The sequence below is a fragment of the Colletes latitarsis genome, unplaced genomic scaffold (assembly GCF_051014445.1).
Source record: "Colletes latitarsis isolate SP2378_abdomen unplaced genomic scaffold, iyColLati1 scaffold0024, whole genome shotgun sequence".
Classification (NCBI taxonomy): Eukaryota; Metazoa; Arthropoda; class Insecta; order Hymenoptera; family Colletidae; genus Colletes; species Colletes latitarsis.
In genome coordinates, this window is record NW_027488374.1 from 7154108 (window position 1) to 7169057 (window position 14950).

Below are 14950 nucleotides of genomic sequence, written 5' to 3' on the forward strand. Positions count from 1 at the left end.
AAGATATTGATCGAATCCTGATTTAATGGACTGTTTGAATGTGGTACCACACTACTACGTGATCCAAATTAGAAAAAACCCAGGATCTGTTCAACAAGTATGTGAAAAACGGGAAAGTATGAGCCTGATGAGGGCAAATCCCCAGACCTATCCCAGATATGACTTGCGCTATCCTCTAAGATATTGATCGAAACCAGGTTTAATTGAATGTTTTAGTGTGGTACCACTTTACTACGTGATCCAAACCAGAAAAAACCCAGAATCTGTTCAACAAGTATGTGAAGAATGCGAAAGTATGAGTCTGATGAGTGAAAATCCCAGGCCTAACCTAGACCTAACATGCGTTATCCTCAAAAAAATTGATCGAAACCTGGTTAAATGGACTGTTTCAGTGTGGTACCACATTACTCCGTGATCCAATCCAGAAATAGCCCAGAATCTAGCCATGAAGTATGAGGAATATGCGAAAGAATGAGCCAGATGAGGGCAAATCCCAGACCTATCCCAGAACTAACATGCGTTATCCTCTAAAATATTGATCGAAACCAGGTTTTATCGACTGTTTCAGTGTGGTACCACATTACTACGTGATCCAAACCAGAAAAAACCCAGAATCTGTTCAACAAGTATGTGAAAAACGCGAAAGTATGAGCCTGATGGGGGCAAATCTCAGACCTATCCCAGACCTAAATTGCTTTATCCTCTAAGATATTGATCGAAACCAGGTTTAATTGACTGTTTTGGTGTAGTACCACTTTACTACGTGATCCAGAGCAGAAAAAACCCTCGATCAGGTCAACATGCATGCTAAAACTGCGAAAGTATGACCCTGATGAGGGCAAATCCTAGACCTAACCCAGACCTAACATGCGTTATCCTCTAAAATACTGATCGAAACCAGGTTTAATGGACTGTTTCAGTGTGGTACCACATTACTACGTGATCCAATCCAGAAAAAGCTCAGGATGTAGCCATGAAGTATGAGAAATATGCGAAAGTATGAGCCAGATGAGGGCAAATCCCAGACCTATCCCAGAACTAACATGCGTTATCCTCTAAAATATTGATCGAAACCAGGTTTTATCGACTGTTTCAGTGTGGTACCACATTACTACGTCATCCAATCCAGAAATAACCCAGGATCTAGCCATGAAGTATGAGAAATATGCGAAAGTATGAGCCTGATGAGGGCAAATCCTAGACCTTACCCAGACCTAACATGCGTTATCCTCTAAAATACTTATCAAGGCCAGGTTTAATTGAATGTTTCAGTGTGGTACCACATTACTACGTGATCCATACCAGAAAAAACCCAGGATCTAGCCATCAGGTATCAGAAATATGCGAACGAATGAGCCTGATGAGAGCAGATCCTAGACCTTACCCAGACCTAACATGCGTTATCCTCTAAAATATTGATCGAAACCAGGTTTAATTGACTGTTTTAGTGTGGTACCACATTACTACGTGATCCATACCAGAGAAAACCCAGGATCCGTTCAACAAGTATGTGAAGAATGCGAAAGTATGTGTCTGATGAGTAAAAATCCCAGGCCTAACCTAGACCTAACATGCGTTATCCTCAAAAATATTGATCGAAGCCTGGTTTAATCGACTGTTTCAGTGTGGTACTACATTACTATGTGATCCAATCCAGAAAAAGCCCAGGATCTAGCCATCAGGTATCAGAAATATGCGAACGAATGAGCCTGATGAGAGCAGATCCTAGACCTTACCCAGACCTAACATGTGTTATCCTCTAAAATATTGATCGAAACCAGGTTTAGTGGACTGTTTCAGTGTGGTACCACATTACTACGTGATCCAAACCAGAAAAAACCCAGAATCTGTTCAACAAGTATGTGAAAAACGCGAAAGTATGAGCCTGATGAGGGCAAATCCTAGACCAAACCCAGACCTAACATGCTTTATCCTCTAAAATATTTATCAATACCTGGTTTAATTGAATGTTTCAGTGTGGTACCGCATTACTACGCGATCAAAACCAGAAAAAACCCAGAATCTGTTCAACAAGTATGTGAAGAATGCGAAAGTTGAGTCTGATGAGTGAAAATCCCAGGCCTAACCTAGACCTAACATGCGTTATACTCAAAAATATTGATCGAAACCAGGTTTGATTGACTGCTTCAGTGCGGTACCACATTACTACGTGATCCAAACCAGAAAAAACCCAGGATCCGTTCAACAAGTATGTGAAGAATGCGAAAGTATGAGTCTGATGAGTGAAAATCCCAGGCCTAACCTAGACCTAACATGCGTTATCCTCTAAAATATTGATCGAAACCAGGTTTTATCGACTGTTTCAGTGTGGTACCACATTACTACGTGATCCAATCCAGAAATAACCCAGGATCTAGCCATGAAGTATGAGAAATATGCGAAAGTATGAGCCTGATGAGGGCAAATCCTAGACCTTACCCAGACCTAACATGCGTTATCCTCTAAAATACTTATCAAGGCCAGGTTTAATTGAATGTTTCAGTGTGGTACCACATTACTACGTGATCCATACCAGAGAAAACCCAGGATCCGTTCAACAAGTATGTGAAGAATGCGAAAGTATGTGTCTGATGAGTAAAAATCCCAGGCCTAACCTAGACCTAACATGCGTTATCCTCAAAAATATTGATCGAAGCCTGGTTTAATCGACTGTTTCAGTGTGGTACTACATTACTACGTGATCCAATCCAGAAAAAGCCCAGGATCTAGCCATCAGGTATCAGAAATATGCGAACGAATGAGCCTGATGAGAGCAGATCCTAGACCTTACCCAGACCTAACATGTGTTATCCTCTAAAATATTGATCGAAACCAGGTTTAATGGACTGTTTCAGTGTGGTAACACATTACTACATGATCCAAACCAGAAAAAAATCCAGGATCTGTTCAACAAGTATGTGAAGTATGCGAAAGTATGAGTCGGATGAGGGCAAATCCCAGGCCTAACCTAGACATAACATGCGCTATCCTCTAAAATATTGATCGAAACCAGGTTTAATGGACTGTTTCAGTGTGGTACCACATTACTACGTGATCCAATCCAGAAATAGCCCAGGATCTAGCCATGAAGTATTAGAAATATGCGAAAGTATGAGCCTGATGAGGGCAAATCCTAGATCAAACCCAGACCTAACATGCTTTATCCTCTAAAATATTTATCAGTACCTGGTTTAATTGAATGCTTCAGTGTGGTACCGCAATACTACGTGATCCAAACCAGAAAAAACCCAGAATCTGTTCAACAAGTATGTGAAAAACGCGAAAGTATGAGCCTGCTGAGGGCAAATCCCAGTCCTATCCCAGACATATCTTGCGTTATCCTCTAAAATATTGATCGAAACCAGGTTTAATTGACTGTTTTAGTGAGGTACCACTTTACTACGTGATCCAAAGCAGAAAAAACCCTCGATCAGGTCAACATGAATGTTAAAACTGCGAAAGTATGACCCTGATGAGGGCAATTGCCAGGCCTAACCTAGACCTAACATGCGCTATCCTCTAAAATATTGATCGAAACCAGGTTTAATGGACTGTTTCTGTGTGGTACCACATTACTACGTGATCCAAACCAGAAAAAACCCAGGATCTGTTCAACAAGTATGTGAAGTGTGCGAAAGTATGAGTCTGATGGGGGCAAATCTCAGACCTATCCCAGACCTAAATTGCTTTATCCTCTAAAATATTGATCGAAACCAGGTTTAATTGACTGTTTTGGTGTAGTACCACTTTATTACGTGATACAAAGCAGAAAAAACCCTCGATCAGGTCAACATGCATGCTAAAACTGCGAAAGTATGACCCTGATGAGGGCAAATCCTAGACCTAACCCAGACCTAACATGCGTTATCCTCTAAAATACTGATCGAAACCAGATTTAATGGATTGTTTCAGTGTGGTACCACATTACTACGTGATCCAATCCAGAAAAAGCTCAGGATGTAGCCATGAAGTATGAGAAATATGCGAAAGTATGAGCCAGATGAGGGCAAATCCCAGACGTATACCAGAACTAACATGCTTTATCCTCTAAAATATTTATCAAGACCAGGTTTAATTGAATGTTTCAGTGCGGTACCACATTACTACGTGATCCAAACCAGAAAAAACCCAGGATCCGTTCAACGAGTATGTGGAGTGTGTGAAAGTATGAGTCTGATGGGGGCAAATCTCAGACCTATCCCAGACCTAAATTGCTTTATCCTCTAAAATATTGATCGAAACCAGGTTTAATTGACTGTTTTGGTGTAGTACCACTTTACTACGTGATCCAGAGCAGAAAAAACCCTCGATCTGGTCAACATGCATGCTAAAACTGCGAAAGTATGACCCTGATGAGGGCAAATCCTAGACCTAACCCAGACTTAACATGCGTTATCCTCTAAAATACTGATCGAAACCAGGTTTAATGGACTGTTTCAGTGTGGTACCACATTACTACGTGATCCAATCCAGAAAAAGCTCAGGATGTAGCCATGAAGTATGAGAAATATGCGAAAGTATGAGCCAGATGAGGGCAAATCCCAGACCTATCCCAGAACTAACATGCGTTATCCTCTAAAATATTGATCGAAACCAGGTTTTATCGACTGTTTCAGTGTGGTACCACATTACTACGTGATCCAATCCAGAAATAACCCAGGATCTAGCCATGAAGTATGAGAAATATGCGAAAGTATGAGCCTGATGAGGGCAAATCCTAGACCTTACCCAGACCTAACATGCGTTATCCTCTAAAATACTTATCAAGGCCAGGTTTAATTGAATGTTTCAGTGTGGTACCACATTACTACGTGATCCATACCAGAAAAAACCCAGGATCTAGCCATCAGGTATCAGAAATATGCGAACGAATGAGCCTGATGAGAGCAGATCCTAGACCTTACCCAGACCTAACATGCGTTATCCTCTAAAATATTGATCGAAACCAGGTTTAATTGACTGTTTTAGTGTGGTACCACATTACTACGTGATCCATACCAGAGAAAACCCAGGATCCGTTCAACAAGTATGTGAAGAATGCGAAAGTATGTGTCTGATGAGTAAAAATCCCAGGCCTAACCTAGACCTAACATGCGTTATCCTCAAAAATATTGATCGAAGCCTGGTTTAATCGACTGTTTCAGTGTGGTACTACATTACTACGTGATCCAATCCAGAAAAAGCCCAGGATCTAGCCATCAGGTATCAGAAATATGCGAACGAATGAGCCTGATGAGAGCAGATCCTAGACCTTACCCAGACCTAACATGTGTTATCCTCTAAAATATTGATCGAAACCAGGTTTAGTGGACTGTTTCAGTGTGGTACCACATTACTACGTGATCCAAACCAGAAAAAACCCAGAATCTGTTCAACAAGTATGTGAAAAACGCGAAAGTATGAGCCTGATGAGGGCAAATCCTAGACCAAACCCAGACCTAACATGCTTTATCCTCTAAAATATTTATCAAGACCTGGTTTAATTGAATGTTTCAGTGTGGTACCGCATTACTACGCGATCAAAACCAGAAAAAACCCAGAATCTGTACAACAAGTATGTGAAGAATGCGAAAGTTGAGTCTGATGAGTGAAAATCCCAGGCCTAACCTAGACCTAACATGCGTTATACTCAAAAATATTGATCGAAACCAGGTTTGATTGACTGCTTCAGTGCGGTACCACATTACTACGTGATCCAAACCAGAAAAAACCCAGGATCCGTTCAACAAGTATGTGAAGAATGCGAAAGTATGAGTCTGATGAGTGAAAATCCCAGGCCTAACCTAGACCTAACATGCGTTATCCTCTAAAATATTGTTCGAAACCAGGTTTTATCGACTGTTTCAGTGTGGTACCACATTACTACGTGATCCAATCCAGAAATAACCCAGGATCTAGCCATGAAGTATGAGAAATATGCGAAAGTATGAGCCTGATGAGGGCAAATCCTAGACCTTACCCAGACCTAACATGCGTTATCCTCTAAAATACTTATCAAGGCCAGGTTTAATTGAATGTTTCAGTGTGGTACCACATTACTACGTGATCCATACCAGAAAAAACCCAGGATCTAGCCATCAGGTATCAGAAATATGCGAACGAATGAGCCTGATGAGAGCAGATCCTAGACCTTACCCAGACCTAACATGCGTTATCCTCTAAAATATTGATCGAAACCAGGTTTAATTGACTGTTTTAGTGTGGTACCACATTACTACGTGATCCATACCAGAGAAAACCCAGGATCCGTTCAACAAGTATGTGAAGAATGCGAAAGTATGTGTCTGATGAGTAAAAATCCCAGGCCTAACCTAGACCTAACATGCGTTATCCTCAAAAATATTGATCGAAGCCTGGTTTAATCGACTGTTTCAGTGTGGTACTACATTACTACGTGATCCAATCCAGAAAAAGCCCAGGATCTAGCCATCAGGTATCAGAAATATGCGAACGAATGAGCCTGATGAGAGCAGATCCTAGACCTTACCCAGACCTAACATGTGTTATCCTCTAAAATATTGATCGAAACCAGGTTTAGTGGACTGTTTCAGTGTGGTACCACATTACTACGTGATCCAAACCAGAAAAAACCCAGAATCTGTTCAACAAGTATGTGAAAAACGCGAAAGTATGAGCCTGATGAGGGCAAATCCTAGACCAAACCCAGACCTAACATGCTTTATCCTCTAAAATATTTATCAAGACCTGGTTTAATTGAATGTTTCAGTGTGGTACCGCATTACTACGCGATCAAAACCAGAAAAAACCCAGAATCTGTTCAACAAGTATGTGAAGAATGCGAAAGTTGAGTCTGATGAGTGAAAATCCCAGGCCTAACCTAGACCTAACATGCGTTATCCTCTAAAATATTGTTCGAAACCAGGTTTTATCGACTGTTTCAGTGTGGTACCACATTACTACGTGATCCAATCCAGAAATAACCCAGGATCTAGCCATGAAGTATGAGAAATATGCGAAAGTATGAGCCTGATGAGGGCAAATCCTAGACCTTACCCAGACCTAACATGCGTTATCCTCTAAAATACTTATCAAGGCCAGGTTTAATTGAATGTTTCAGTGTGGTACCACATTACTACGTGATCCATACCAGAAAAAACCCAGGATCCGTTCAACAAGTATGTGAAGAATGCGAAAGTATGTGTCTGATGAGTAAAAATCCCAGGCCTAACCTAGACCTAACATGCGTTATCCTCAAAAATATTGATCGAGACCAGGTTTAATGGACCGTTTCAGTGTGGTACCACATTACTACGTGATCCAAACCAGAAAAAACCCAGGATCTGGCCAACAAGAGTGAGAACTATGTGAAAGTATGAGCCTGATGAGAGCAAATCCCAGACCTAACCTAGACGTAACATGCGTTATGCTGAAAAATAGTGATCGAAACCAGGTTTAATGGACTGTTTCAGTGTGGTAACACATTACTACGTGATCCAAACCAGAAAAAAATCCAGGATCTGTTCAACAAGTATGTGAAGTATGCGAAAGTATGAGTCGGATGAGGGCAAATCCCAGGCCTAACCTAGACATAACATGCGCTATCCTCTAAAATATTGATCGAAACCAGGTTTAATGGACTGTTTCAGTGTGGTACCACATTACTACGTGATCCAATCCAGAAATAGCCCAGGATCTAGCCATGAAGTATTAGAAATATGCGAAAGTATGAGCCTGATGAGGGCAAATCCTAGATCAAACCCAGACCTAACATGCTTTATCTTCTAAAATATTTATCAAGACCTGGTTTAATTGAATGCTTCAGTGTGGTACCGCATTACTACGTGATCCAAACCAGAAAAAACCCAGAATCTGTTCAACAAGTATGTGAAAAACGCGAAAGTATGAGTCTGCTGAGGGCAAATCCCAGTCCTATCCCAGACATATCTTGCGTTATCCTCTAAAATATTGATCGAAACCAGGTTTAATTGACTGTTTTAGTGTGGTACCACTTTACTACGTGATCCAAAGCAGAGAAAACCCTTGATCAGGTCAACATGAATGTTAAAACTGCGAAAGTATGACCCTGATGAGGGCAATTGCCAGGCCTAACCTAGACCTAACATGCGCTATCCTCTAAAATATTGATCGAAACCAGGTTTAATGGACTGTTTCTGTGTGGTACCACATTACTACGTGATCCAAACCAGAAAAAACCCAGGATCTGTTCAACAAGTATGTGAAGTGTGCGAAAGTATGAGTCTGATGGGGGCAAATCTCAGACCTATCCCAGACCTAAATTGCTTTATCCTCTAAAATATTGATCGAAACCATGTTTAATTGACTGTTTTGGTGTAGTACCACTTTACTACGTGATCCAAAGCAGAAAAAACCCTCGATCAGGTCAACATGCATGCTAAAACTGCGAAAGTATGACCCTGATGAGGGCAAATCCTAGACCTAACCCAGACCTAACATGCGTTATCCTCTAAAATACTGATCGAAACCAGGTTTAATGGACTGTTTCAGTGTGGTACCACATTACTACGTGATCCAATCCAGAAATAACCCAGGATCTAGCCATGAAGTATGAGAAATATGCGAAAGTATGAGCCTGATGAGGGCAAATCCTAGACCTTACCCAGACCTAACATGCGTTATCCTCTAAAATACTTATCAAGGCCAGGTTTAATTGAAAGTTTCAGTGTGGTACCACATTACTACGTGATCCATACCAGAAAAAACCCAGGGTCCGTTCAACAAGTATGTGAAGTATGCGACAGTATGAGTCGGATGAGGGCAAATCCCAGGCCTAACCTAGACATAACATGTGTTATCCTCTAAAATATTGATCGAATCCAGGTTTAATTGAATGTTTTTGTGTGGTACCACTTTACTACGTGATCCAAAGCAGAAAAAACCCTCGATCAGGTCAACATGTATGTTAAAACTGCGAAAGTATGACCCTGATGAGGGCAAATCCTAGACCTAACCCAGACCTAACATGCGCTATCCTCTAAAATATTGATCGAAACCAGGTTTAGTGGACTGTTTCAGTGTGGTACCACATTACTACGTGATCCAAACCAGAGAAAACCCAGGATCCGTTCAACAAGTATGTGAAGAATGCGAAAGTATGAGTCTGATGAGTGAAAATCCCAGGCCTAACCTAGACCTAACATGCGTTATCCTCAAAAATATTGATCGAAGCCAGGTTTAATGGACTGTTTCAGTGTGGTTCCACATTACTACGTGATCCAATCCAGAAATAGCCCAGGATCTAGCCATGAAGTATGAGAAATATGCGAAAGTATGAGCCTGATGAGGGCAAATCCTAGTCCTTACCCAGACCTAACATGCGTTATCCTCTAAAATATTTATCAAGACCAGGATTATTTGAATGATTCAGTGTGGTACCACATTACTACGTGATCCAAACCAGAAAGGGCCCAGAATCTTGCCATCAAGTATGAGAAATATGCGAAAGTACGAGCCTGATGAGAGCAAATCCCAGACCTAACCAGGACCTAACATGCGTTATTCTCTAAAATATTGAACGAAAAGAGGTTTAATCGACTGTTTCAGTGTGGTACCACATTACTACGTGATCCAAACCAGAAAAAGCCCAGAATCTGGCCATCAACTATGAGAAATATGCGAAAGTACGAGCCTGATCAGAGCAAATCCCAGACCTAACCTAGACCTAACATGCGTTATTCTCTAAGATATTGATCGAAACCTGATTTAATGGACTGTTTCAATGTGGTACCACACTACTACGTGATCCAAATCAGAAAAAAACCAGGATCTGTTCAACAAGTATGTGAAAAACGGGAAAGTATGAGCCTGATGAGGGCAAATCCCCAGACCTATCCCAGATATGACTTGCGCTATCCTCTAAGATATTGATCGAAACCAGGTTTAATTGAATGTTTTAGTGTGGTACCACTTTACTACGTGATCCAAAGCAGAAAAAACCCTCGATCAGGTCAACATGTATGTTAAAACTGCGAAAGTATGACCCTGATGAGGGCAAAACCCCAGACCTATCCCAGACATAACTTGCGTTGTCCGCTAAAATATTGATCGAAGCCTGGTTTAATCGACTGTTTCAGCGTGGTACTACATTACTACGTGATCCAATCCAGAAAAAGCCCAGGATCTAGTCATCAGGTATCAGAAATATGCGAACGAATGAGCCTGATGAGAGCAAATCCCAGACCTAACCTAGACCTAACATGTGTTATCCTCTAAAATAATAATCGAAACCAGGTTTTATGGTCTGCTTCAGTGAGGTACCACATTACTACGTGATCGAAACCAGAGAAAACCCAGGATCTAGCCATGAAGTATGAGGAATATGCGAAAGAATGAGCCAGATGAGGGCAAATCCCAGACCTATCCCAGAACTAACATGCGTTATACTCTAAAATATTGATCGAAACCAGGTTTTATCGACTGTTTCAGTGTGGTACCACATTACTACGTGATCCAAACCAGAAAAAACCCAGAATCTGTTCAACAAGTATGTGAAAAACGCGAAAGTATGAGCCTGATGGGGGCAAATCTCAGGCCTAACCTAGACCAAAATGCGTTATCCTCAAAAATATTGATCGAAACCAGTTTTAATGGACTGTGGTACCATATTACTACGTGATCCACACCAGAAAAAAACCCAGGATCTGTTCAACAAGTATGTGAAGTATGCGAAAGTATGAGTCTGATGAGGGCAAATCCCTTGCCTAACCTAGACATAACATGCGTTATCCTCAAAAGTATTGATCGAAACCAGGTTTAATTGACTGTTTTAGTGTGGTACCACATTACTACGTGATCCAAACCAGAAAAAACCCAGAATCTGTTCAACAAGTATGTGAAAAACGCGAAAGCATGAGCCTGATGAGGGCAAAACCCAGACCTATCCCAGACATATCTTGCGTTATCCTCTAAAATCTTGATCGAAACCAGGTTTAATTGACTGCTTTAGTGTGGTACCGCATTACTACGTGATCCAAAGCAGAAGAATCCCTCGATCAGGTCAACATGTATGTTAAAACTGCGAAAGTATGACCCTGATGAGGGCAAATCCCAGGCCTAACCTAGACATAACATGCGTTATCCTCTAAAGTATTGATCGAAACCAGGTTTAATTGACTGTTTTAGTGTGGTACCACATTACTACGTGATCCAAACCAGAAAAAACCCAGAATCTGTTCAACAAGTATGTGAAAAACGCGAAAGCATGAGCCTGATGAGGGCAAATCCCAGGCCTAACCTAGACATAACATGCGTTATCCTCAAAAATATTGATCGAAACCAGGTTAAATGGACTGTTTCAGTGTGATACCACATTACTCCGTGATCCAATCCAGAAATAGCCCAGTATCTAGCCATGAAGTATGAGGAATATGCGAAAGTATGAGCCTGATGAGGGCAAATCCTAGACCTATCCCAGACCTAACATGTGTTATCCTCTAAAATATTTATCAAGACCAGGTTTAATGGACTGTTTCAGTGTGGTACCACATTACTACGTGATCCAATCCAGAAAAAGCTCAGGATGTAGCCATGAAGTATGAGAAATATGCGAAAGTATGAGCCAGATGAGGGCAAATCCCAGACCTATCTCAGAACTAACATGCGTTATCCTTTAAAATATTGATCGAAACCAGGTTTAATCGACTGTTTCAGTGTGGTACCACATTACTACGTGATCCAATCCAGAAATAACCCAGGATCTAGCCATGAAGTATGAGAAATATGCGAAAGTATGAGCCTGATGAGGGCAAATCCTAGACCTTACCCAGACCTAACATGCGTTCTCCTCTAAAATACTTATCAAGACCAGGTTTAATTGAATGTTTCAGTGTGGTACCACATTACTACGTGATCCAAACCAAGAAAAAACCCAGGATCCGTTCAACAAGTATGTGAAGAATGCGAATGTATGAGTCTGATGAGTAAAAATCCCAGGCCTAACCTAGACCTAACATGCGTTATCCTCAAAAATATTGATCGAAACCAGGTTTAATGGACTGTTTCAGTGTGGTACCACATTACTACGTGATCCAAACCAGAAAAAACCCAGGATCTGGCCAACAAGAATGAGAACTATGTGAAAGTATGAGCCTGATGAGAGCAAATCCCAGACCTAACCTAGACGTAACATGCGTTATGCTTAAAAATATTGATCGAAACCAGGTTTAATCAACTGTTTCAGTGTGGTACCACATAACTACGCAATCCAAACCAGAAAAAGCCCAGGATCTAGCCATCGAGTATGAGAAGTATGCGAAAGTATGAGCCTGATGAGGGCAAAACCTAGACCTAACCCAGACCTAACATGCGTTATCCTCTAAAATATTTATCAAGGCCAGGTTTAATTGACTGTTTCAGTGTGGAATGACATTACTACGTGATGCAAACGAGTGGAAGCCCAGGATCTGGCCAACAAGGACGAGAAATATGCGAAAGTATGAGCCTGATGAGAGCGAATCCCAGACCTAACCTAGACGTAACAAGCGTTATCCTCAAAAAGATTGATCGAAACCAGGTTTAATCGACTGTATCAGTGCGGTATCACATTACTACCTGATCCAAACCAGAAAAAGCCCAGAATCTGGCCATCAAGTATGAGAAATATGCGAATGTGTCAGCCTGATGAGAGCAAATCCCAGAACTAACCTACACCTAACATGCGTTATTCTCTAAAATATTGATCGAAGCCAGGTTTAATGGCCTGTTTCAGTGTGGTACCACATTACTACGTGATCCAATCCAGAAATAGCCCAGGATCTAGCCATGAAGTATTAGAAATATGCGGAAGTATGAGCCTGATGAGGGCAAATCCTAGACCTTACCCAGACCTAACATGCGTTATCCTCTAAAATATTGATCGAAACCAGGTTTAATTGACTGTTTTAGTGTGGTACCACATTACTACGTGATCCACACCAGAAAAAAACCCAGGATCTGTTCAACAAGTATGTGAAGTATGCGAAAGTATGAGTCTGATCTCCCCGACGGCGTCAGCACGGTGTGTTATGCGGATGACACACTGGTGCTGGCCGTCGGGGCGCACTGGGGGAGGGCCATGCGTCGCGCGGTGGAGGGGTCGCAACGCGTCGTCGACCGGATCAGGGGGATGGGGATGACGGTGGCGGTCCATAAGACCGAGGTGATTGCGTTTCATTCACCTCGGCAGGATCCGCCACCCCCTCTGATTCGGGTGGGTGGGGCTGACATCGAGGTGAAACCCCAGATCAGATATCTGGGGCTGATCCTCGATAGCCACTGGCGTTTCGAGAAGCATTTCCGCTGCCTGGTCCCCCGGTTGGAAAGGATGGTTGCGGCTCTGGGCCGGATCCTGCCCAACCTGGGGGGCCCGGCGGGCCGAGTTCGTCGCCTCTATGTGGCAATGGTCCAGTCGGTGGCCCTATACGGGGCCCCCGTCTGGGCGGACGACCTGGCTGCCTCCCGGCGCAGCATGACTATGCTGCGTCGGGTGCAGAGGCGCATGGCGCTCAGGGTCGTCCGCGGGTATCGGACCATGTCACATGAGGCGGCGACGGTTCTAGCGGGGATGCCGCCCATGGACCTGCTCGCGCGGTCGCACGCGGCGATGTACCGGCACCGCGTCGACCGTCGCGCGGGGGTGGGGGCGGTCCCGGGCGGGCAGGAACCTGCTTGGGGCGATTTGAAGCGCCAGGCCCGGCAGTCCGTGTTGCTCGCGTGGCAGGAGCGGCTGGCTCTGCCAACCGCGGGGCACCGGACTGTCGGGGCTGTTCGGCCACTCCTGAAGGAGTGGCTGGACAGAGGCCATGGCAGCCTCACCTACCGGCTGGCACAGGTATTTTCCGGGCATTGCAGCTTCGGAAGATACCTGTGCCGGATAGGGAAGGAGCCGACGGCGCGTTGCTGCCACTGCGACGCTGAGCAGGACACGGCGGATCATACCCTGGAGGTATGCCCCGCGTGGGAGGGGGGCGCCGTGTCCTGGTCGGCGTCGTCGGGCGGGATGTCTCGTTGCCGGGCGTGGTGCGCGCCATGCTCGGCAGCGAGGAGAAGTGGAGGGCCGTGGCATCCTTCTGCGAGAACGTAATGTTGCAGAAGGAGGCCGCGGGGAGGGAGCGCGAGCTTCAGCGGCGTGCTGAAGCTCGCGCCCGTGCGGTGGCCCGAGGTCGTCGCCCGGTCGCGAGGCGTCGCGGGCGGCCGCCTCGGCGTGGCGGATGACCTAGGCTGGGAGGGGGGTCCTGAGGGGACCCTCCTCCCGCCAGGCGGCGCCGGGTCGGACCGGTTGGGTGTAGGAGTGCCTCCCCCTACCGGTCCGACGCAAGGGGAGGCACCCTCGGCGGTCTGGTGCGGCCATGAACGCCCGGCCGCCGAGGGGTGGAAACGGGGACGCGGGCGGTTGCGAGTTGGGGCTCGCAGCCGCCACTAAACGCGGCCCCGGGACGGATAGCGGCGGGATGGAGTGGCCCCGTCCCGCCGCTATGAGGCAGTGTGTCTACTGGGGGGACCGATTGTCCCCCCGGGGGATGGGCGCGAAAGCGCGGGCACGGGGAGGATACCGGAAGAATGCTTCGAGCGATTCCCGGTATCCTCCCAAAGCGTGCCGAGGGGTCACCGTGGGGTTTTTAGTGGGTAGGACCCGCGCCTGTCGTTGTACGGGCGCGGGGAATCCCACACACCCCTCCCACCTCTCCCCAAGGAGGTGGGAGGGAGTCTTTTGAAGATTTTCCCCACGACAAAAAAAAAAAAAAAAAAAAAAAAGTATGAGTCTGATGAGGGCAAATCCCTTGCCTAACCTAGACATAACATGCGTTATCCTCAAAAATATTGATTGAAACCAGGTTTAGTGGACTGCTTCAGTGTGGTACCACATTACTACGCGATCCAAACCAGAAAAAACCCAGAATCTGTTCAACAAGTATGTGAAAAACGCGAAAGCATGAGCCTGATGAGGGCAAATCCTAGACCTTACCCAGACCTA